We start from the raw sequence: 25,461 nt of genomic DNA, 5'->3' as shown, positions 1-25,461 counted from the left end.
GGTTGAAAAGACTTCTTGTAATTGTTAAAGGAAAACAGTCTTAGTAGCATTAAATGTTACCATCCATTTATGGTCCTGTCCACTACAGACTAGAGGTCATTTTCTAAGGATTCTGCCATGGCCTTAGATATGTTTACATCCGCTTTTCCTTTGTGCCTACTATAGAGTGTTGTATCATTCAGCAAATATACCCATCTCAGACACAATGTAATTAGGGAGGTCGTTTATGAAGGTCTAAAGATCAACTTCTGGTGCATTCCCGCATTAAAATAATGTCTGGATATAGGTCCATCAAAGATAACCTGGATTGTTCTCTTATCTAAGAAGGACCTAATTATACTTAGTATTCATCATGTAATACCATATGATTTAATTTTCATTATGAGATCTTTGTGCCACACTTTGTCAAAGGCTTTGGATATATCAGCTTGCTCCACTTTATCTATTTTTTTTTTTAAATTTTCTTCCTTTGAAGATTGTAATGCTGGGTATGGGGCAGCCAAACCAGCTGCCAACATTACTCTGCTTTTTATTGAAACTAGCCGAGAGCTCTTTTTAGTATCCTCACTGTCCTCTTAAGTGCAATTGTTCGAATCTCTTTTGCACTTGGTTCACCAGAAGTATTAGTTAAGTAAGACTTCAGGTTCTTTTTCATAAGCCCTGTAACACTGGTATGATTGATATCTCACTAAGATTCCAGTTTCTTTTCATATCATATATGAGACCTTGATATTTTGTCTGTTTCTCTCTTTGTTTGGTGTTAAGGTGCTAATATCTGTTGAACGTTTCATTGAACTCTTTCCTCCTCTCTATATTTTCCTACACTCTCTCTCTCTTTCTCTCCTTTGTTCATTTTGCCTCAGCGACAAAAACAAAAACAAAAACAAAAACAAAAACAAAAAAAACAACAAAACAAACGATACATTTTTTGTCGGCTTAATACTAAATTATGAAATTTTATTAAAACACATAATCCAAGGATTATGTCACATTCACTATAAATTTTTGATTGTGCTGACACTTTTCTAGAGAATATTCATTATCTCCTGAACCAAATATCAGTCACAGTTATGTTCTCCTGTTCTGATACAGCACATACCTTGTGTTAGTCCAGCTAACTTTCTCCGAAAGAGGAAATTTCTAGGGAATATCAAATTCATAAGTGATCCCCAGACGAGATAATTGTTACAATGTTTGTTTTTGCAACATATTTGTAAGCAGGTGTTATCGTCCTCCCACATACAGCACCTAGTATTCCTAAATGGTCACTTTTCTGGTACTGATCAGACTGAACATTGCTTAACTTTGGTGAACAAATGAGAATGAGTGTGCCAGTATAATTATGCTGTGCATGTGTGTCTACGTGTATGTGTTTCTGTATGTATGTGATGCATACATATATATGTATCTGTATGGCATAATCACGCTGGCATACCAATTCCCATTAAATGATTGATGTTAAATGAAGTGACCATTTTGGGAATATGTCCTCTCTGCTTATCTTAGCATTGTTTCGAGTTGTTTTGGACTTCTCCTTGCTATTGGAATCAAACAGTGCCGATTTAGAAAAGGTGTTGTTAGATATTGTGCAACCCTTGCTTCATAATTACGTGCACAACTACCCTTATAAGAGATAACTATTGTCTCTGAAGACTGAACAGAGACCATAATGTTTACATTTTTATGTGTCTGTATGTGTGCATATGCATATATGTGTGTGGGTTCCTGAGCATGTGTGAACTCTGCATCCAGGAATGACTTGGACAAAACCAAGAAGAATCCCAGAGTCACAAAGCACAAAACAATTTGACAGACTTCCAATGGATTTTTTTAGACATTTTGGTAAATCTGGTGCCAACGAGTTGTGAAACATTGTTTTCTTTTGTAATTTATGCAACTGAACACATGTGTTTGGCATAAAATAATGGTAGACCAAATAAGGACAAAATTATTTATCCACTTTTTTTTACTTGAAAAGAAACTGGCACTAAGCAAAGTCTTTTTTGAAAAATCTCCAATTCTTGGAATTTCTGTTTTCTTTCTTTTTTATCTGTTATTATATTTCATGTGAACGTTTAGTGTTCAGAATTGTCATTTAGAACTGCTTGTTACTCAGTACTTTCATCCGTTTCACAGGTTCATTCATTAATGAAAGGTATTCTCGAGCTCGACATAAAGATTCCCAAGTTCAAGATGATGCACCTGAAGAAGGAGATTATATCAACCGAAACATGAAAGTAATATCCAAGATGAGAACAGTAGTTTAAATAATCCAAATTATCAATCCTCATCTCAAAAATTCTGAAACATGATTCAAATTCATTTAAGGTATGTCATCTAGTCCTCAGGTTCAACAAGATGCTCCATAGACTCAACATGGTTACTACAGCAGCACTCACATGAACTTACTATCACACGCACACACACGCACACACACACACACACACACACACACACACACACACACACACACGAGCCTAACTTCAATACTTATGTACAGTATACATTCTTCATATATAAACTCTTTTCTCTTCTTTCCAAACAAGACTAACTTTTTGTCCATATTTCACTCCTCTTTTATTTTCACACTGGCTAAGTCTCGACCTTAACCTTTGACCTGAATCTTGAAAAATAGCGTGCACCATCACCATGTTAGGTTTGGTCATGATCAGTCCAGTAGTGTGGGCTATATGAGAATATATATACATAGGTTATGACCTTAACCCTGTAAAAATAGTGTGTACCACCCCTAGGTAAGGGACAATCATCATACTAGGTTTGGTCATGATCGGTCTACTGGTGTGGGCTGTAGGAGAGTTGTACACACACGAATGTCACTACTTTATATATAGAGATTTACAAAGATGACTTAATAAAATTGTTTTAAAAGTTTCAATGAAACTTTGTCTTCCTATTCTATAGATTCATTATTCACTTTTCTTTTTTTCTTGGCAAAAATACAAACTCAGTGTATGTTGTAGGCCCCTATCGACTTTAAATGCTCCAAATATGAAAGTCTGTGATATTGTTCAAAATTTTATGCATGATGTTTCCTCTTATTTTTATCTGTTATGAAGCCAATATCGTTGTTGAGGGGACTCGCTTGTAACTTGTCAAGATGCCACATCACATAAAATTCAAGCAGTATTTCTTCTCCTGTGGATCAGAATAGAATGAAGGCGCAAACAAAAACAATATTTATTTTACTTAATTTCACTGGCAGGATACTCTTAGTATCAAAGTTGATCGTATTAATCAAAATCTGGTTTATTTCATGCATTCATTTCATCCTAAACACCATTCTTATTTTACAAATTTACTTTATTATTGTTGTTCGTAAGACACATGCATTGGTGTAATATACTTTTTAGGGCTTTTTCATTTAATTAAAAATTTGGTTGCATTTGATTACAATAAAATGAGTTAATGAAGTTGATATTGTGCAAGTTCCAAACTATTTATCTAATTTGTGTGTTAACAATATAGTTAGAGGTTTGTTATTAATGGAGACTTGTTTAATATTCTTTAATTCATTAAACTGTATTTTGTATATGCATGCATTGGTATCATGAATAACAACCACCATGAATTTGAACTTGAATTTAAAGATGTGAAGCACTTGAATTGTAAAGAGTATTATTTTTCAAACATTTTGGTCAATGTAACCGCCAACCCTCATCAGGTGTATCTTGTCGACACTCTTCTGGGGGATTGAAGGTTTAATCCTGAGTGTGGGCGATACTAAGAATACAATTGCAGAATTACTTAGTACTTCTATCCAATCATGGCTGGTGGAACAAGAGTATGTTACTCCCATGGATTAAACAAAGAGTTCCATTCGAAATTCTGTGTAGATTCCTGAGTTTGACAGAAAGATTCTTGAGTTTGATAAGATATGCCAAGGAAGGTTGGGGGTTACATTGACTAAAATGTTGCATGAATAACATTTAAGATGAGAACAGTAGTTCAATAACCCAAATAATACAAAACCTTTAAGCATTAAATAAAATCAAAGTGGTTGATATGCCGTTAAAAAAACAAACAAATAAAAAAACAGATGTACTCCCATATCTTCAAAGAAGAAAACTAACCAAAAAGTTTACTTTTAAAACAATAAGAATTGGTAATATTATAGATATAGAGCATAATCATATTAACACACCAAAGTTAAGCAATGTTGAGCCTGGTTGGTACCAGATGGGTAATCATTTAATATTACTAGGTGTTTTATGTTATCTCCTTTGACTGCAACATATTGATATTCCCTAAAATTCCCTAGAAACTTACTCATTTTGTGGAAGCTAGATACTGCCTGGGGCAAATATCACACTTATAGACCTTCTAAAGGACCGTGGAATGCATGATGGTCGTCCACCTAGTATGATCTAAAAAGAAACAAACACTTTCAACTTACATACATTAGAATGATATATAAAGAGGCAGTGGATTGTAAGGAATGCTGAAAGGAAAAAAATTCTCCAAAACCCAAAGTAAATGTAACAATAAAGAAAAAATACTGAATCGTTAACCTTCTATTTAATATTTTGCTTCTGTCGATCCTAACAAATCTTCCCTAAATAGTCATAAATTAAAAATCAATCTCTTACTTATAAATGTATAGGATTCAAAAATTACTACATAAATTTTCATTTAGTTCTAGGGAATGTAATGACATGTATATTTTAATTTAGTTCTAGGGAATGTAATGAGCTATGTTTGATTTATTTTTGAAAGGAGCAAATAAGGCAAACCCTGCCTTTTAAAAAGTAAACGTACTCATAAACGGTACTTCTTGGTTTTTACTATACTGTTTCCTATGGTGTTATAAGCCATTGTCTCTTGCTGAACCTGGGCGATGTGGAGTAACCCTGATAATTTGTTTATGAAGTATGTGCATAAAAAACATTGCTATGCAAAACTATGTGCAATTCCAGCATAAAATGCTTGAACAAGAGTTGACATGCCGTCAAACCCGATTACTAATCTTCCAACTAACACATCTGTTTTTAGACCAAACTAGAATACCCATCCCAAGGGAGATAAAATTAGGTGCACACCACTCTTTATGAAGATTAAAATCAAAATATAATGATAATCAATATTATGTTGAAAGCATTATTCTAATTTTGATCAAAACCCATTCCGTGATTTTGATTCTAAATTTGGAAGAAATTAAAATTCAGAGAATCTTACTTAATTGGTGTCTAATGACTATGGATCAAATTCAATGCACATCTGAATTATTTGAATATTCAAATGGAAGGTTGTTCCCATATTATACTCTTTAAAAACACTTTAAAATACTCTAAAGAAACTGAAATTTGAGAAATAATTATTAATTGATATCTAATATCTATTGTTAAAAATTCACAAAAAAAATGGAGGTATCTGAATTTTCATGGAGGGCTTTTTGTCCCCTTGCATTAAAACTAAATTAAACTAAATACAGCCATATTTGGATCCCTTTTTTGTGTTTTAAAAGTCATAATATACCTATGGATTCAAAAATAACTTTATACAAAACTAGAATAATACCCATCCATGGAAAAATAAAATTAATTCCCTGAAGAGAACAGGATTGCACCACTTTTTATGAAGATTAAATTCAACATATAATGACACTAAACCTTATATCTAGAAACATTATTTGAATTTTGATCCAAATCCATTTCAGGATTTTTATTCTAGAAAATGTCTCCAACCAAGAGATTAGGAGTGAATCCTGTTCATAAAAACATACAAGTATATAAACATACCTAACTTTATAACGATAGAGATAATGCAGCCGGCTTTGGCCTTTTGTAGTCCTTGGTTCAAGTGTACTATATGCTTGTGGTAAATCCGACAATCAATAATCTCAGTGATGTTTTCTTGATGGCCCTTGCTCATGCTTATTTTGCTTAATGGTTAATCCAATCCTGTTGCCAAGCAATATCTGATCGAAGGATCGATCAATTATCAATTGATCCATAATCTGATATGCTGTTCTATATTGGGAAATTTGTTAGTGAAATTGATGAAAACAACAGAGCTAGCATTGCATAGCCCTTTAATCATCAATTAAGTAGGGTTACAGATGTTCGTCTCTTGGGAGTTAGGATTGATAATACTCTTTGGATTTTTCTTTCAGGCAGGTAGTCAGAACTCATGGATTTAAAAACAACTATTTTATCTTAAAATATTACTTTGGATATCTGCTTTAACTAGAAGTTGCTTCTGGCTCGATCATTCCCACAGAAGTTGAGGTAATTTCTGTTGAGAACCTTAAATTATTACATCCTTACTCACTAAGTCTTTAGTGGAAATTATTGGTATGGTTAATCCTATAATCATAAACTGTTAATAAAACCGCATTACATTTGAATCACAAATAGTTTTTATCCTATGTAGCAGTGCTAAATAAATTTAACTATATTCTATCTGATATAGCAATATTCCATTTAGACTAGTGTAACGATACAAGCCAAACAAGAGTTCCATATATTAGGGTATGTCCCGCATGAGCGTCCTGTATAACGATACAACCTGGGAGAACTTGATTCAAGGGAAGTCCCTTGTGCAGAATCTTATAACTCAACAAAATTAGCAATATCTCCCACCATTCTCATAATGTATTTATTAATTAAAAATAAGATGTCAGTCGTGAGATGTTGACACTAAAATAAACATTTTAAAAATACCTACTTTTTTAGTATTGAGATGATTAATTTGAATCGGAATCGAGAATCAGAAAGATTGGAACTTTTTTGGGATATCAGAATCGGTATCGGAATTGGAAAAATTATAGTCTAATTTCTTATTCCAGTCGATTCTTTAAAATTTTTAAATAAAAAATGAAACCAGCACAAATTGTTTTTTTTTATTAGTAGAAGTTGTTCCTTTACAACATAAGAATGAGAATGGATTATAAATTTTATTTACAGATTCAACATTGGTTAGAAGAGTTTAATTTATTTTATTTATTAGTCATTTATTGAGAGATAACTTGCCTATTGCCTATATATATAGATGAAAATCTCACAAGAAGCCAAAACATATGAGACTCTACCTATGTGCCCTCATCCAGAGAGTTCATATGATTATTAAAAAGTTTTAAATGCTTTGGGCGTGTGGGGGGGGGGGTAATTTCGTTGGCGCCAGCTGTACATTCTGGTGTCTGACATCGGCTTCTTCTGACATAATTAAAGTTTTATGGCACCTCTTTGGACACAAGGAAATCCTTGGGCTGTGGCAGTTGTTAATCCAGGCATATTTGAAAACCCATTCCCAGATGTAGATTCTCCAAACCTAATTTAATTTGTTTTTATTAGTTTTAATTGTAAGCAAAGTAATTTACTTGTAGTTTACTTGTCTATTCAATATCACAGATTTTAAAAAGCTTTTTGCACCTATTTGATGAATAAACACATGGTGTCTATTAAAGACTTCACACTTTAATATGAAAGATTTAACATGCTTGGAATTTTTTTTTTCTGGTGCTGGTTTTGTCTAATCACCACATCCTTTGAAATATTTCATGTTTCCTTATATTTTGCTTGGTTTTGGCACAAGTGAAAATATAAATGAAAATCTCACAAGTTTATCAGAGAGCAAGCATTGAGAAGTTTGTTAACTTAAAAAAAAAAAACTTTCATTTACATTTAAAATAGCCAAAACATATGAGACTCTACTGTTTTAGGCGATTATGTGTGAGCATACTGAAACGTTATTTTAGAATTTAGAATGGGGGTTCATTTGTGCACATAAATATGATGTAAACTGATCCCATTTCGGTACATTATAACTTTTTAAGCACATTAACTCTATAATAATATATAATATAATAATATATATGAAATCTGCAAGAATTGAAATATCATATTTAAGCATACTTTACGACCTGGCTATGCCGAGCATCCCTGCTAGCTTAGATAAATACTTTTGCAGTTTTAACAAGAGTTACAATAATATCTCTATTTACACGATGAGTACCAATATCAGTATATTACATATGAATGAGTTCCCTGTAGAATTTCCACAGGTCCTGCTAGTTTTATTATTATTTGCATCTCGTTTTTGTATTTTTTTTTTTTTTGCAAAGCAAATCAATTTAATAACCCACCAAATTTATATAATTAAAATAAAATGTAAACATTAATAGAAGGAAGACACATAATAGTTAATGAATCCCAACACCCTTTCCAAGTTAAAAATGATTTTCTAAATAGTAACATTATTATTTAGAAATTCGTTCATAACAATAGCAGAAGGGCATTGTTAATATTTTGTTCTTACCTCGTTTTATCATTTTACATACAAATTGTCGACTATTTTCAACTGTTTATGAAAACTTTCAAGTAGTATGTTGTACACTAACGACGAACTGATACAATTTGGCTTTGTTTAAAATCAAAATAAACCTTTTTTTGTCTTTTAATTTACAATTCATTACAAGGAAAACATTTAAGAAAAAATATACCTGGAAATTACCTGGGGATTTATGTAATAGTTTGAAAATTTACAAAAAATAAACAACAACAAATCTCTAATTAAATATTTATAAATATTAAAAGAATCGGAATCAGAAATTTAGAACGGAATCTGTAATTGGATCGGAATCGGGAAAAATTTTGGAATCGTCCCATCACTAATTTTTATAAAATGATTTTGTTACAAAATTAACATTACTAAAATGAATTTATGGTGCCTATGTTTCAGCTTTATGGAACAGCCTGTTAGAGAATTTATGACACTGCTTAACATCTCTAGATCCAATGGACCAACATTCAGACTGCATGTAGATGTAAAGGTTTAGGGTATTTATTTGCTCCCCCCACCGAGCAAATTAGGCACAAGGCCGATTTTTAAAGTGAGGAGTGAAGGGGAAATGGGGACCAAATGCTATTTGGGTCTACTTTTGAAAATCCAACAAGATAATTTTATGTTAGATATATAACATTCCAAATCGTACGTTCTGATTTTTGCCTTGCTGTTAAATGTTATATTGACCTGTTAAACAAGTCTGCTATATATATATATTCTTTTTCTACAAAGGAGTCACCACTTAGAAGGCCTGGAGGCCACTCGATGATAGGGGTTAATGAGTGTATGATAGTCAATGGGACAATAGTAAAAAGTATTAATAGTGGAAATTTGGTAAATTGGATTACAATAGGGCACGGCTTATCAAGAACTTGTTTACGTTGGACTTGAAGACATATTGTAGTCAGTTGGAAACCAGGAAAACAGAATAGAGTTCTACAGGCGTGGAGTTCTAAAAAAGTAGCTTTGTTCATGGAATCTATATTTAGGTTGAGGCACAGATAAAGGGTGGGGAAAATTATTGATAGTGGTTTCAGCTAGACAAGTGATTTTCATGAAAGTCAGGCAAGGGGGACACTAGATTGGAGTTCAGACAAACACTTGCCATGGAAATTACAATAAAGCAGAGACAGGCTAATGACGTCTCTTCTGTAGGAAAGAGGTTGTAGGGAAAAGAAGAGGACATCCTCCACTAAGCTACAAAGTCTATTTTGAACTCTGTCAAGGCAAGATAAAATGCTTCTAGCAGTTCCTGCCCAGATGTGGCAACAGTACTCTATCCTTGGATGTACTTGGCTCTCATACAGGTAGAGAATTGCATCACCAGTGAGATATCTACTGGAGTAGTAGAATGATCCAACCATTTTTCCAACAGCCTTGGTTACGGATTTGATGTACATGCTCCATTTCAGATCAGCAGTAAAGGTCAGACTGAGAAGCTTATCAAAATATGGAACCTCACCACGGCGAGAGCCATTCATTTCCATTCATTGATGCCAGACAGGGATCAGAGTGTTGATGATGTAAAGATAGAAGCTTGGTTTTAGATGCATTAAAGTTAACCAGCCACCTCTTTCGCCATTGCACCACGTGCTCAAGATCAGAGGAGAGAGAATTAGAGAGATCTTGGTTGTTTATGGTCATTAAAGTGTTGCCATAGATGGTAGTGTTGTTAGCATAAATGTCTATGAATGATCTTAGTGATTTGGGAGATCATTGATGTAGATCAGGAAGAGAGTTGGGCCCAGATAGATCCCAGCATTAATACTGTGAGCTTCTGATTTCTGCCCATCAACCGCTCCTCTTATAAACCTATCAGAGAGAAATGATTTAATAATTGAAAAAACATTTCCAGCTATACCATAGCTGGAAATGTTTTGTAGAGTAGACCTTTGTGCCATACCCTATCAAAAGCTTTTGATATGTCAAGAGCAATTGTCCTAGAAAGGCAGCCTTCATCTAGAGATTCACTAATCCTACAGGATATAACTGTTAGCACTTTGCTGTAGATCTAGCAGAACGGAAACCATATTGCATATCACTGAGGAGGCTATTGACTACTTCTCTATTTAACACAGATTCTAGCAACTTACTCATGATGCATAGGAGACTGATTGAGAAGGAGATGACCGATCACCTGAATTTTTAAATACGGGACATTCTGATGAGATTTTCCAGGATGTTGGAAAGCACTTCTCTTTAAGACAACGCTTAAACAGTTTTGTAAGTATGGGTGCTAGTTCTAGTTGAAGCTTTTCTGCACTATACTTTGAATGCCGTCAGGGCCAGTTGCTTTACTGGAATCAATGTTTTTGATTAGCTTGGTAACATGACGCACAGATATTTGTATGTACCATAGCAGGTTTTCAGACACAGGAGGAAATATGGGGAATTGGCAGCCCTGATCGCATAAGGTAGAATTAACTGCACAGTTCTTGGCAAAGAGTTTGGCTTTGTCTGATGCTGATGAGATTACCTCAGGTCTATTAATGATGGTTGGAATAGAGTGCATGCTTCTATTCAGGACCCTGTCTGTTATTAGCCAAAACTGGTGGGAACCAAGCTGCTGCTCAGCTTCTTTGGATTTGATGGACTGAGTATACAACTCTCTCCTTGCTGGCAGTCCTGAAGGTGGCTTTAGTCTTAGTACATCTATTGCATTAGAAGTAATGGAAATAGTGATTTCTGTGCGCAATTGCAGCAGCTCATTCTGAAGAGAACCACAGTTGGCTGTTAGATTTTTGCTGGAAATTTTAGTCAGATATGAAGCAGTCAAAACCTACAATTAACCATTTTGTCAAGTCTGATACTATAGTGGACACCTTTTTAAACATGGAACACAAAGGTGGATCTGATATAAATGTATGGAAGCTATCCCAGTCAGCCATAAAGTATTGATATACTGTATGATGGAGAGGTACGTCAGTGGACATTACATTTTTTTTAATCTTAATTGAGACAACCGAGTGGTCGAAAAATCCCAATGGAGACAAAATGGAGGATGAACATAGCTCAGGGCAAGTTGTGAGAAAAAGGTCTAGGAGACTTGCATACTGGCCATCAGCGTTGGACACACAGGTGGATTCGTGAACAATCTGAGTTAGTTCATAAGCAATGGAGAAATCATAACAGAACCTACCCTGATCATCTGTCTTGGTTATTCTATGCTGAGTGGTGTAATTTGGTTAAAAAGAATTTCTTTTTAATTATTTTTTTGGAGGTTGGGAATAAATAAATTTATGAAAGATTAACATTACCAATTTTGGAAGAGTAAAAAGTTTATAAAATTTTTGAAAAATTTCTTCACAACCATAATGTATCACTCAGCATATAACATACATCTAGGAAATATTTACAACAGCGTATAAACCAATGTAAACTAATAAACTTATTTTGGAGTTCCCATCAAGTTAGAATAGAGAAACAGTCACAGTACATTTTTTTAAATTAAATTTAAAAAATATTAAATATAGTAGTTTTATGCGATTTTAAGTTATTTTGAAATGGCGTTGAGTGGTATTTTTTGTAGTATTCTGTTAAAGTTTTTATTAGGGCTATGACAACAGCATATTCTTTTCATTGTTTTGACTCGAGCATATGTCCGACACAGCTAGACACAGTTAATCAATCGAGAACCACATCACTCTATATAAAAGCATATAAGATATCAACGGATGCACACTAAAGAGTCAAAAGAATGAAAAGAATATGCTGCTGTCCTAGCCCTAGTTATTATCAACCAAGATTACAATCTTTTTGTAAAGTCCTTATCTCTTCTGTGTTATACTGGCCAACAAGATAATTAACTCTTCTCTCCCAACCTTAAGCACGTGGTACAATGGGGAAAAATGTGGCTGGTTACTTTTAATGCTTCCAAAACCTTTCTTTTCACCATCAACACTGATCCCCAACAATCTGATCCCCACCAATTGAAATGAATAGCTCACGTCTTGATGAAGCCCCCTACTTTGGCAAGCTTCTGAAACTACCCTTCACTCCAGAGCTGAAATGGAAGACATTAAATCTGTTGCCAAGATCACAAAAAAAAAATGTTAAGATCACTTGACCACTTTAGAAGGTATCTCACTCTTGATGCAATCCTCTACCTTTATAAAAAGCCAAATACATCCTAAGATGGAGCATCGTTGCCACATATGGAGTGGTGCTGCTTAGAGCACCCTTTTCTGCCTCAATAAGGTACAAAACTGACTTTAAAATCTAGTGGGCAATGCCGTTTTCTTTTGTCTACTACCTCTTTCTCACAAAAGAAACATTGCTAGTCTTTCTCTAGTGTATGGATATTTTCATGACAGGTGCTCAGCCGAGTTTCAATCTATGGTTCCCCCTGTAAAGCATTCATGACAAAGACTCGTCTAGCTACAGCCACTGTCAATAGTTTACTCCTATCTCTCTCTCCCTAAAACTAAACAAAATTTTCACAAGCAAAGTTTCTTTCCTAGAATTGCACATCTGTAAAACACAATACTGTAGAACTGCTTCCCAGCTAACTACAACATGATCGTTTTCAAGTGCAATTTAAATAAATACTTATTGAGCCACCATCTTAAATATTCAAATTCTGCCCAATTACCACCATCATTGCCAATCATCATGATGTTGTCTCAACATCCACCTAACACTCAATTGACCTTAATCTTCGAGTGACCTTTGGGCCTTGATAAGTGGTGATACTTTAGTGAAAATGAGTACAAAAAGATTTGCACCTCAAATGTGTAAGACAAGGCCTGTCCTCTTTCTACCAATCGGATCCAGGCTGGACATGTTTCCACATAGTTGTGCATTTTACATAGTTTACACGTTAGATATCTTATTTATGAATTACAACTATCATCACAGATATTCAGCCATGGTTCTTTTAGCCATCTCAGCATGACTCTTATCTACTGATCACAGGATTTGCCCAAGAGTATTTCCGAAGTAATATCAAAATAAGTGATTTATCATCAATGCATTCTCTATAATTTGTTTGCCCCGGCAATTCATGCATATTTTAATTGTGTTTAAAGGACTACTAGGATAGACGCTTTTGTTAGTAATTATGTCTGTGATTTTGACCCCATTTTATATATCATGTTTATTATGTACCTCTTGTATTTTCTTTTGTTATATCAAAATGAATGAATATACAAAGTTTATCTATACAAGATTCAAATGAAAGAATATACAAAGTTTATCTATACAAGATAATTAAATTTTATTGACAACTTGTTAAGGCAATCAAAAATAAAGGCAATAAAAGCTGTTTTGCATTTTAGAAAAAAATCAAGTCACAATGTTTGTTTTGGCTGATACCACATGGGTATATGTATATATGTATAAATGGGACAGATATGGTAGATGTATATGTATATTAGCATGCCTTTTTTATTAGTAAGATAGTGTGTGTATGAACTATATACATAAATTTTGTTAACAGTGTATATATATCTATATATATATATATATATATGCTGTTGCTATGTTTAGTCATTCATATATGCCTCATTGCACGTGTTGAGGGATTTGGGCCCCAAAAGGTCTAAGCATTATATTGTTATGCATACATGTTGGATTTTAAAGAAAACAGGAAAAAACTAAAAAAAAAACGATGTGTTTGGGTTTTTGTAGTATGCATAAATTTACAGGCATTAATATGTTTTGAACTGTGATTGGTTGAAAAAAAATGTTGATTTGAGCTTTTGTCCAATTGGGAGTTGATGTGTAAAAACATCATTTACTGCTATTGCTGTTTCCAATCCCTTTCTTTATTATAATCTTTATGGTTACTCAAGAAAACATAGCACACAAAATGGCGCCTGTACGTCTTAGAAAGAAACCCAAACACGTGACTGCTACAAAAACATAAACTAAAATATCAAATATTGTAATTTTAATTGTGAATTTGATCATTTTGTCTGTTGGTCAAAACGTCCACTTATCACAATTGTCCACCTACCAACCGTGGGTGGGAGACAGACAGTCCTTTCTCTATGAACAAAAATGGACTCTTTTTATGACGAGATTATAATTAATGGCTTCTGCCCTTAAAGTTGTACTTGGCAAGCTTTTCCTAATGATAGACATGATTAATTTAATTAATAGGTCTAAGCTTTTAAACGAATGCACCAATAGTTGAGTTTCTCTACTAGAATCTTATTCAATATGCTTCATAATAGTTGTATTTCCGAGACAATCTAGCGTTTTAGGCCAGTTAACCAATTTTATTTTATTATAATTTTATTTCTATGTGAAATCCTGTACATTTTTGGGAGTGGAGGAGAAAGGAGAAGAGGGAGAGAGGTTAAATTTGATTAAATATCCTAAAAAGTTAGAATTGGGAAATGGTGAGAGCTCATTTTATATTAAATTTGTATACGAACCTGGCCTCCCATTCTAAAATCTAATTTATAAAACTCATTATGTCTATCTGTATGTCTGTCTCCATATTTTCAAACTCTATCTCTTCCAAAACTTAAAGTCGTAGAGCGGTGCTAGGGGCCTCAAATGATTGGACTTTTTATGGACCATTCTTTTATAGTTCTTTAACCGGTTAAAATATTTTTTAAGGGGCTCAAAAGGGGGTTAAAATTGAAAAAAAATCGTTATACATTTTGTACATTCATCTTAATTTATTTTTTAAACAGTTCATATGCGTATCACGTTGGTACAGTGGTAATGTCACCAGTCTTGAATGCTACAGTTTTGTTTTTGGTTTTGATTTGACCTGATTGCACCCAAATACTTCCTTTTTTACCTTTTGAAATCACGACTCTATAATCATATATACGAAATCTGGACAGATTAAAATATCATATTTAAGCATATTTTATGACCGAGCAGAGCCTTTTCCCACTAATAGTCTAAAATAATCGCGATTTTTTTTCTCCTTTCTATTAAGTTTTTCAGGATGTTCACAAGTATTTGCCTAAAAAAAGGTTAAGTTTCATGAGTAGGGGAAGTTTTTAAAATCATATTTAAAATATTTAACTTTTTTCTTTTTTTCCCCTTTTTTTTTATTTTACTTCTGTGTAAGTTCTCAGAAATATTTGGGAAGAGGGACTTCTGGGGCTGCTGAGGCTAAAATTTGATCCTTATATGAGACTAGCAGGAGGGTGGGGGCGCCCGGCGTTGCACGTCATAAAAAAAAACGGGACTTGGGTGACATCAACCGAAAGCAAAATTTTGTAAGCAAAAAAAAAAAACGCATAACTTAGTAACCAGATGCCTTAGTGATGGGCTAACGAGGACACAGATGTGATAACATCTCAACGTTAGCTACTTAAACAAAAAAAGTAATGAAATTCACGTATGCATCATGTCAAAAGCAAGGTTTTTATCTGACCCTTCTTTCCAAAGAAAATGATATTTCTACACAAAATAACAGACTATTTTTTTCCAATTGTTTGATATTATTTGTCCGAGAGATCTTTCTTTCTAACAATGTCGTGTTTGTGCATGCATGATGTGCATGAAAAAAGTTTTTAGAAGACACACACACACACACACACACACACACACACACACACACACACACACACACACACACACTAACTCACAAACATTTGCCCTTTATATAATAGACTAGCATGGATACAAGACGTTGCCCAGGTGCGCATGAAGTTCCATTTAGACATACCTGCTATACTAAGGATATTGAGCAGTTTTCAGTATTATATATCAAATCCATAATTACCCCCACAACAATTTCAAAAATAAAAGAACAGATAAAAACAAAAATGTAATCGCCCCAAAAAGGAAGAAGTATGTGACAACCTCTCCACCAGATATTTCAAGATAAAGGGATATGAAGAGAAGAAGCTATTCTCTGAATATTAAACAATTTTTATTGCCCGTGCACTCGAAAAAAACTCCCCCTCTCAAAAAAAATAAAATAAAAAAGATAAATAAAAACAACTTTTCTTTCAATCAAAATAGCAGAGAGTGCAACCACAAAAAAAAAAAAAAAAAAAGTCGCAGTGTCCAGGCTCGAATGTGAAATGTGAAAGAGGGGAAGAGAGCTTATGGGGAAACACTTTTGGCCACACAGCCAGGAGTGTTTATGATGTCATGACGTTGCAAAACAAGCGTTTTAAATATAGTTTTAGTTTGATATGAATGCGTGACTTACGAAAAAAGCAACGCGAAAAAGGACCCCCCTTCAAGAAGTGGTCCAGTTGATATAGAAAGAACAAATTTTTTTTTTTATAATTTTCACATATCATGCATCTGGGGCATTGTCCTTTCAGATGGTACCGGTTTCGACCTGATGGATGAGGATGACAAAAGTTTTTAGCAGCTATACAAACACACACACATACACACACAAACACACACACTAACACACAGACAACTCTCCTTTATATAATAGATACCTAAATATCCGAGTGTTCCATTAAATTCTCTTTTACCTGTTTTCCTTCAACCTAGAGCCTTGGTCTTTTCAAGACTAAGGTCAATATTTGTGATAATCATCTTACCTTCTTGTTAGCTCCTTACGTGAAGTGTCTTCATGTCTTGTCTTGAGCGAATATTTTTTTAACCTTCTCAAATGTTGAGTTAATAAATAAGTGGAGAGCATTAATTGTCCTCTCCCCAATTGACCAATTAACTATGTCATATCTTTTTTGTGATCTCTTGGTCATCATTTTAGTCTGGTGGAAAACCTAGCTTATTGCTGTTACTATGGCAACATCACTTTGTAATGTTCTAACAACTGATTATTGAAATTGAAATTAATTAAAAAAATATATATTTTCCCCCAATTTTCTTCTTGTTACAAAGTTTTTTTTTTAATATACTTATGTCCTTATTTACATTCATATGTTTCTCCTACTGTGTTCACAGAGAACATCTTAATATTTGTATTATTAAAATGCATTTACACGTGTGTGTAAATGGACGCAAACAGGGATGCCAGACTATAATAAATGTTTAAAGTCAATTTTTTCAGGGAAAAAGATCAAAAAAAGGCTAAATTGAAACCTGGAGCCACACTTTTTAAAAAAAAAGCCAAAAAAAATGCGAAATGGAGAAATTTCTTTATAAATGCTAGATAAACAAAAAAGCGATTATCTAGAAGATTTTAGCTTTCAAATATTTGTGGGGTTCTTTTAATTAATTTTGTATTATTTGCATAGTGAAGTAAAGACGTTCCCTATGAAATTGAAATCATGGGATTTTTACATATGCTGTTGGGGAAATTAATTTTTTTTTTTAAACAGACACATTTGTGCTAAGGAACATTAATAATCTTAATCTAGAATATTAATCACAATTGTCGGTTTGTGTGAATGTATGGATATGTATGTATGTATGTATGTATGTTTGCCAAAATCTTTCGATAGACACAACGAATTCTGATGATATCAGTATCATTTTGAAGCTCGACATCTCAAATGACAAATATCGTAAATTGGCCAAAAACATTAATTTCTTCACTCTTAACTGGGGAGTTTTTTACAAGGAGGGGATTGGTTTTTGCGTCACCATTTTCGCAAGTTATCATATCGGTTGGATTGTCTAGGCTTAATTTCAGCGTTCCGAACATCTGGTTGGGGATAGAGACATCAGCTAAGACGTTTTTTTTTTAACCATTTCTTTTCTTCTTCGCGTTGCGGGTTCGAGCCTTCCTACTTGCTACCACTTTTTTTTCAACATCTCTGCCTACTGTTGTTTTGATTCCCTCCACCCCCGCTACTACAACATTTTTTTTACACCTTCCAGGGTTCCTTACTACACCACCTACCCCCCCCCCGCTACTGTACCCCCCCCCACTAGTCTAATCTATATATATAAAAGGCAAAATGTGTGTTAGTGTGTGCGCATTTTTGTATGTTCGGCAAAGGCTTTGGGGGGGGGGGGGCACTCAGGGCAGTTACTGTTTCTTAGAACTTTTATATGCTCGCTAGATTATATCTACGATTTACGAAAGGAGGTCACATCTGTTTTTTATTTGAGTGACTTTTACATGCTATTTTTGTTGTATTTCCTGGTCTCCGTATGTTTGTTTGGCCTTTCCGTATAAAAAAGCAAAACTGAATCCGGGGTAAATGTCTCTCTCTGGTACTCGTGCCAGAGACGTCCAGAAAAGAAATAAGTTTTGATCAATGCAGGCAAAACCCATCATATTAGACAATTGCTATTCAGTTGGACACTCCTCTTTTTATAGGGAGCAGGTTTTCCCCAACATCTTGGGGGAAAACAAATAAATATGCAGAAACTAGCTTGCAACCAAAGTTAAGTTGATTTCATTCCCCTATCGCATGATGTTTGACCTCATTAAATTTACACACATGTCACTTTACTTTTTAATCGTTTAATTTCAACCATTCTCGTTTCTGCTGCCCCCGTAGTGTCGCAGTAAGTTATTAGGCTACCACTTCTTTTTCCTTTGGGTTTGAGCCTACCTGCCTACCAAAACTTTTTTTTTTCTTTTATCCTTCCAAACACCTGGGCAACGCCAGGCACCCATGCTAGTCTATAATATAAAAGCAAGACTGTGTGTGTGTTTGTGTGTGTGTGTGTGTGCATTTTTTTTAATATCTGCCAAAGGCTTTTGGATGAGGGGGGGCTCGAGGGGGGGGGTCATTGTTTCTTAGAACTTTTTATATACTTCCTAGATTATAATATCTTAGATTTACAAAACAAGGTCGTATCTATCTTTTATTTCAGCGACTGTTATGTTAGAAAATTTGCACTGTGATTTCATTTCTCTACTATTATGGCGTGATGTTTGACCTAGAAAACCACACGTTGACGTTCGTTTAACCACCTGCTGTTTTAAACGTTTAATTTCAACCATTATCACTTCTCTGCCCTTGTAGCACCATGGTAAGTTATCAGGCTATTCACCTCAAAGCTTCGGGTTCGAGCCCACCTCCCTACCAAAACTTTTTTTTTCCCTTTTATACCTACAAACACCCGGGCAACACCGGGCACCCCCACTAGTCTATGATATAAATCTCATCTGTCTGTTTAAATGTATGTATGTATGTATGTATGTATGTATGTATGTGTGTGTGTATGTATGTCTGTCTGCCTGAAAGTTTCGACAGGGGCGACAGATTTTCATGAGATCGGTATCATTTTGAAGCTCAGCTCTTCGAACAACAAATATCAAAAAATTAACTAAAAACATTAATTCTTCACTCTCAGCTGGGCACTTTTCTACAGAGAAGGGTCGCTTTTTTTTTTTCGCCGATATTTTTGAAAGTCATCTCTTCTTTTCGATTGACTAGCCTTAATTTAAACCTTCGCCACTTCCGGTTTGGTGATGGGCACAACAGCAAAGACATCACGTTTTTTTTTCATGTTAATATAAATCAACTTTGTTTTTAAAAAAAAAAAATCTCTAGTTATTTCACAATTTTCAATAAATTATGAGGAAAATATTTGAGAAAAAATATTTAGAATAATTTACGCATGTAATATATGAGTGCATTTTGTATGTTTACAAAAATATAAGATTTATTTAACAACTTAAAGAGTAAATGGTGATGTAGGAGTTGCTGGATGCGTTATGATTAATGTCTGATGCAAGGAACTAATTTATCTCCTAAACTGTCCTGGCCGATTTTTTTCATCTTCAGTGAAAGAAAAACACTTAGTATTTTCATTTTAGTGCCTAACACCACTCCACACAATACTAGTGTAATCACAGCACTTAAGTACAAAAACTGGATAATATGTAAGTTACAGTACTTTACTAAGAAAAAAACTTTAATTTTGAGATCACAATCGTTGCTCATTCTCCATCCTTATTTTTCTTTTATCTTCCACTAGTTTCCACTCCCACTTAGAGATTAACCTGTTTATTTTCAGGTTTTAAAACAATCCTGAAAGCAGTGAGCAGGCTGAAAGGTCTTTACTAACTTGCCTCTTCTCTCATTTTATTTGTTTCTCTCTTTTTAGTGGTTCGTAATTTGTCTTACATGTTATTTTTAATATAAAATTAATTTTAAATCATTTAACATATTTTAAGTAGGATTAGGCACTGAAAGTGAATGCGGTATTCAATTGATTAATTAGTTTATAGTAAGCTTAGAAAAATTGTAAGACAAAATTTGATATCATTATCGACCCCTCCCTCAATCCATCAAACAATTTTGACCTTGTTATTATTGTCAAATTTTGTTGACATTTTAAGTACACACTATTTGAATTAAATTTATGAGACCATTTGAAATATATGGAAATTGAAATCAAACTGAGACAATCTCGACTGAAAAGTTAGTAACATTTAATTAGGAATTAACTTTGAAATAATTACTCTATAAATGTGTAATTTACAGTTAATTCCCAATTATTTGTTATTTAAAAAAAAAAAAAATCAAACTCCTTTGACAATAATATCTTTTACGTCATATCTTTATGAGTTAATAATACAGGGTGTCCCAAAAGAAGCTGATGGTTAAAAAAAAATTCATAATTTTCTTAATTTTTTATATTTTTCTTGTATTTTTTCAGATCATCTAGAGTAACCCTTCCAAAGTCATCATGAGTTGTTATACTGCTGAGGAGGGATATTTATTGTAGAGTCGTATTTTCGGTTAATGAGTCAATATCAGAAACTCAAAGAGAATTTTGACGAAACTTCAACACAAGAAATTCCCCTACTCCTAATGCAATAAAAACTATGGTGGCTCGATTTCATGAGCAAGGGTCTGTATGTGACCTCCCTAAATCTGGTAGACCCCGTACGGCAAGAAGTGATGAGAATCGTCAGAGATTAGCAGAGAGTGTGGCCGAGGATCTATCCACATCGGTAAGAAGGAGATCAAGTCAAATTTGGGGTCTCCGATCAATGTGGTTCCAGCAGGACAGTGAAACAGCGCATACAGCACGAGAAACATTAACTCTTCTCCAGGACATATTCGGCAACTGAATAATTTCTCATGGCTGTGAGATAAATTGGCCACCCCGCTTGCCAGATCTTACATGTGCAGATTTCTTCCTTTGAGGATTACATCAAAGAGCGGGTATACATAAACAAACCAGCCACAATAAATGCCCTTAAAAACAATAAAGAAATTAGGGCTATAAGCCCTGAAACATGTGCTGGACAATGCCCTGCAGAGAGCACAAGAGTGTGAAAATGAAAATCGTGGACATTTGAGTAACACCATTTTTCATAATTAAAATTAGACCTTATGAAAAACATACCCTAAATTAAGTTGTGTAAATAAAATTAGAATAAGTAGAATGTGATATCATACTATATATAAAAAAATCACGGAATTTTCGACCCTCATAACAAATAATAACAGTAAAAACTCGTAAAATAAATCCGATTCATTGTAATTTTTCAGTATTCTGAAGAAGAAAGATTCTAAAAATATCTAATATTTTTTTTTATTCTCCGTTTTAGTTTAAGTGAATTTTTTTTAAATTCCGGAAAAAACTAAAAATGTGAAAAATGGAACCGAATGTTATTTCTACATATTTTGATGTAAACAATGAAAACGGTGCGCTTTTTAAAATTCTCTCAAAAAACAAATAATTGATCAATTTTGTTAACTTTTTTTTTTTTAGATACTTATTTAAAATAAAATATGTATAAACTGAAATAAATTAATATACAAAAAAAAATTCATATTTTGTCTCCCTCCCCAAACGAGATCTTATCAGAATTTTTTTTTTTTTTTAGGGGGGGGGGCTACATCTTCGTTTTCGTTAAAAATATACTGAAATGATGAAATAAAATATATTTAATTTTGAATCATAAACATTGCCGAATTATACGATTTTTATCGATTTTTCATTAAAAAAGTTGGGAAATATATTAAAATTATTTAAGTTTTTACCTGCGTAATTCGAAAGATTTCCAAAATTATTTCTTATTTTATTAGTGATTGAAAAAAAATTAATGTTAAAGATTTACTCTTAAACTTATAAATAAACTATCTTATTAAATTAAAAAAATTTTCTTTAATCGATACTATTTTTGAATAGTGAATAATTAAAAAATATATTAAAAAATCGAACGTGGATAAATTTTTCTCTGTTCCCACTTTGCTGAAAAAAATCATAGCATTACTTGTTTCAATTCTTTGTGCACGGCATGTTTTACAATCTGTTAATCTATTATATTATAAAAGTCAAATCGTCTTGCTTGGGCATTGAAACTTTGTTTCCGGTTTACAGCTTCTGGTTTGAAAAATTCTGTGCATGCATAATTAGGTGTGTCAGAATTTTGGGGGAATTTTTGACACTCTTAACACAAAACTTCGAATAAAATATACAAAACTCGTAATTTCTCCTTTTAAAGTGGTTTGTTTAATTTCTTTATGGAATATACTTCCAAAATAAACTCTGAAAGTTTTTTTGAAAAATAATAGAAATATTATTTTTTATTTTTTTAAAAAACAGTGTTTACAAAGTGCCTGCGCACACTCATGCAGCTATTTTTTCTACGTAATGAAACGAATTGAATTTTACGAGTTAAATTTTTTCATTTTTTTCAATTTAAAAATCTATCAAAATTTTTCTATTGGTTCAATTTTTAAGATATTTTCAGGTTTAATGTTAAATTTTATGCTCTTTCCAATAAACTGAATATAATATATACTAGACAAACGTTTTTTTTAATCCCCCCCATTTTGAAATGTCTATTAAAATGAAAAATAATTAATTCTTTCACCTCAGATTTATATATCACAAATTGAAGATAAAAGATCAATAAATAAAATAATCTAATTTAAAACAACAAAAAAAGAAGAGTTTTGTGTAAATTTACCTGTAAAGTCAAAAGCTTACAACCTTTATTTTTAAAAACCACGTTGATTTTTTTTTAAGTGGAACCTCACATTTTTTAAATATTGTCAAGTAAATATTAAGGACTTACTATAATTTTTTCTATTTCATTCAATGTTGTTTTATTTTAGATATTGAAAAAAAATTCATTCGATAAAGAAAAAATAAAATATTTTAAATCAAAAACTCATGTATTTCTTTAAGAGAATAAAAAAAAAATGGAAAATTTGTCAAAGGGGTTGTTTATAAAAGTAAACTTACTTATGAGTGAACGTGATAATTTTCCAAGTACGGTGACCCATATTTAACTAATTTTGTTTACAGCCAACACATGTCAGAAATAGAAAGGGGAGATTAATTCTGGCGCTTTTAGGTAACTGAAGTTCTCAACTGGAAGAAAGGGAGACGTTTGTCTCCCTTTCTTCCAGTTGTGACCATCTGATATCGCTGTATTTTTGAATCCTTGCTTAAAAAATGATTTTATTTAAAAAGTACATGGAATATAAAATATAAATATGGATAAATTCTTAACAATGAAGAATGGAAGTACCCATTGATTAGTATTTTTTATAGGTAAGTGATTTTTTGGAATTTATATATATTTATTATATTCGAAGTAAGTTAAAATTCGTTGATTTTCTTTAAATCTTTTTTAAAGAAACCCGATATATTGCATATTTTGCTATTAAACGTGTTATTATTTTAAAATTTGGTCTTTGCTCCTTTTATTGAAAAAAGGCAGGGTCTAAATTACATTTTTTCAAGTAGTTATAAGCTTCGAAAGATAGTAAGTCTAATTATTCAAGTTTTTATCACGCAATTTTAAATGGCGATTTCTGACACTCTTAATGCATAATTACATAAAAATAAAGTGATGAAAGTTTTTTTTAATCAAGAATTTTTTCACATTAAAAATATGCAAATAAAACAAAACTAAATCCCCTTTGCTTTTTTTTTTCATCGGCACTTTACGAATTTTATTTGTACTTTTCATTGCAAGTTGAAATCGTTTTCAAACAATTAATTTTTAAAAGAAAAAAAACAAAACAACAAAGTTTACATTAAGTAAAATTGTTCCAGAGGACCAACTAAAGACTTGTGTTTTAAAACTTGACTTCTACCTAAACTTTCATTGCAAGTTGGAATCATTTTCAAACAATTACTTTTTATTTAAAAGAAACAATAATTCGAATCCAATCCAAGATTCTTCAGGAAATGCCACAAAAGTTTTAGTACGATTCTTTAATTAAAAAAAAAAAAATCTTTCATTTTCATAATACTTATTTAATTCATGTTTTCATACTACGATTTGAAACGCTAAAACAAACGCAAAGCATTTAACATTACAAAAACATTAATAACAAAAAAGAAACTGATATTTGTGAACAAATAAATTAAACTGTTTACATGGAAAACCGTTAATATATCAGCTTCTTTGTTTTTGTTTCTTTTAAATAAAAATTAAAATGATTATAAATATAAATAAATGACAAAGTTTAAAACTGTCCTAAAAAATGAAAATGAAAGAAAAACTAAATAATTCAATGAAAAAACATAAGTAAGAGATTTTTTTTTTTTTTAAGAATCGTGTTGAAAACTTTCGTCGAACTAAATATTACAAATCTGCAATTTCTTGTAAAAAAATTAATTAAAATATTTTTTTTCACAAGAACTAATTAAAAAACATACGAAATAGGAAGCTAAAGTGGCCAAAAAGTGGGTGCTCACTAATGTCTTAGTAAAATAGAGTTATCTTCCTGAGATCAGTGACTATATATCCAACAGCGCCGCCAAAAGTTATAGTTGTTGACTTGTGATAAGTGCTTTCGTTAAGCGTCGCACTTCTTTGTTTACAAAGCCATTTGGCGGAAGTGACGTTAGACAAATTTTATGGTTCGGATGACCAACACTGCATATCATGCAGTTTTTTTTTTTTTTTTTTTTTTTCTTTTTTAAGCAAATATAAAAATAGAAGCTTTGGTAAATTTTTACTTGGTTTCTACCTTTATATTTTCCTTTAAAATGACGAATTTTAAAGATTTTCGGGTATGCTGAAAACGACTAGCGCATTTAGATTTTCCACAAATTTAATATACTCACTATTCTATAACTAGCCATAACATATACTGACCCAACGGGTTACGGGTAATCTAGTATTAAATAAAAATGTGATTTTTAGTTTATAACGTTTTTTTTTTTTGTTTTTTTTTTAATAATTACTATAAAATAAATACTTCTGAAAAATAATCAGAAAAAGAGCCAAAATTGAAAACACATTTTTAAAAAGGCCATATACAATTATTGAAAGCAAAACTACTTTGAAAAAAACAAAACAAAAAAACGCCAAATTAGCAAAATTTGGCCTTAAAAAGGTCAATCTGGCAACCCTGGACACAGAGTGGAAGGAGA

General features: G+C 32.6%; 1 long non-coding RNA gene across 1 annotated transcript in view; it reads right to left on the bottom strand.

Moving 5' to 3' along the window:
• LOC145254878 (uncharacterized) overlaps positions 1-16,988 on the bottom strand; it is a 61,819-nt gene extending 44,831 nt beyond the window's left edge. The window contains exon 1 of the long non-coding RNA XR_013863823.1: positions 16,779-16,988. This is a non-coding gene — a long non-coding RNA (uncharacterized LOC145254878). The remainder of the gene's footprint in view (positions 1-16,778) is intronic.
• Between the last annotated feature and the right edge of the window lie 8,473 nt (positions 16,989-25,461).

This window comes from Euprymna scolopes, chromosome 30 (assembly GCF_053919585.1).
Source record: "Euprymna scolopes isolate OS-2025 chromosome 30, ASM5391958v1, whole genome shotgun sequence".
In the NCBI taxonomy this organism is placed as follows: domain Eukaryota; kingdom Metazoa; phylum Mollusca; class Cephalopoda; order Sepiida; family Sepiolidae; genus Euprymna; species Euprymna scolopes.
Note: the sequence above shows the minus strand (reverse complement) of the source record. Positions and strands in the feature narration are given on the sequence as shown.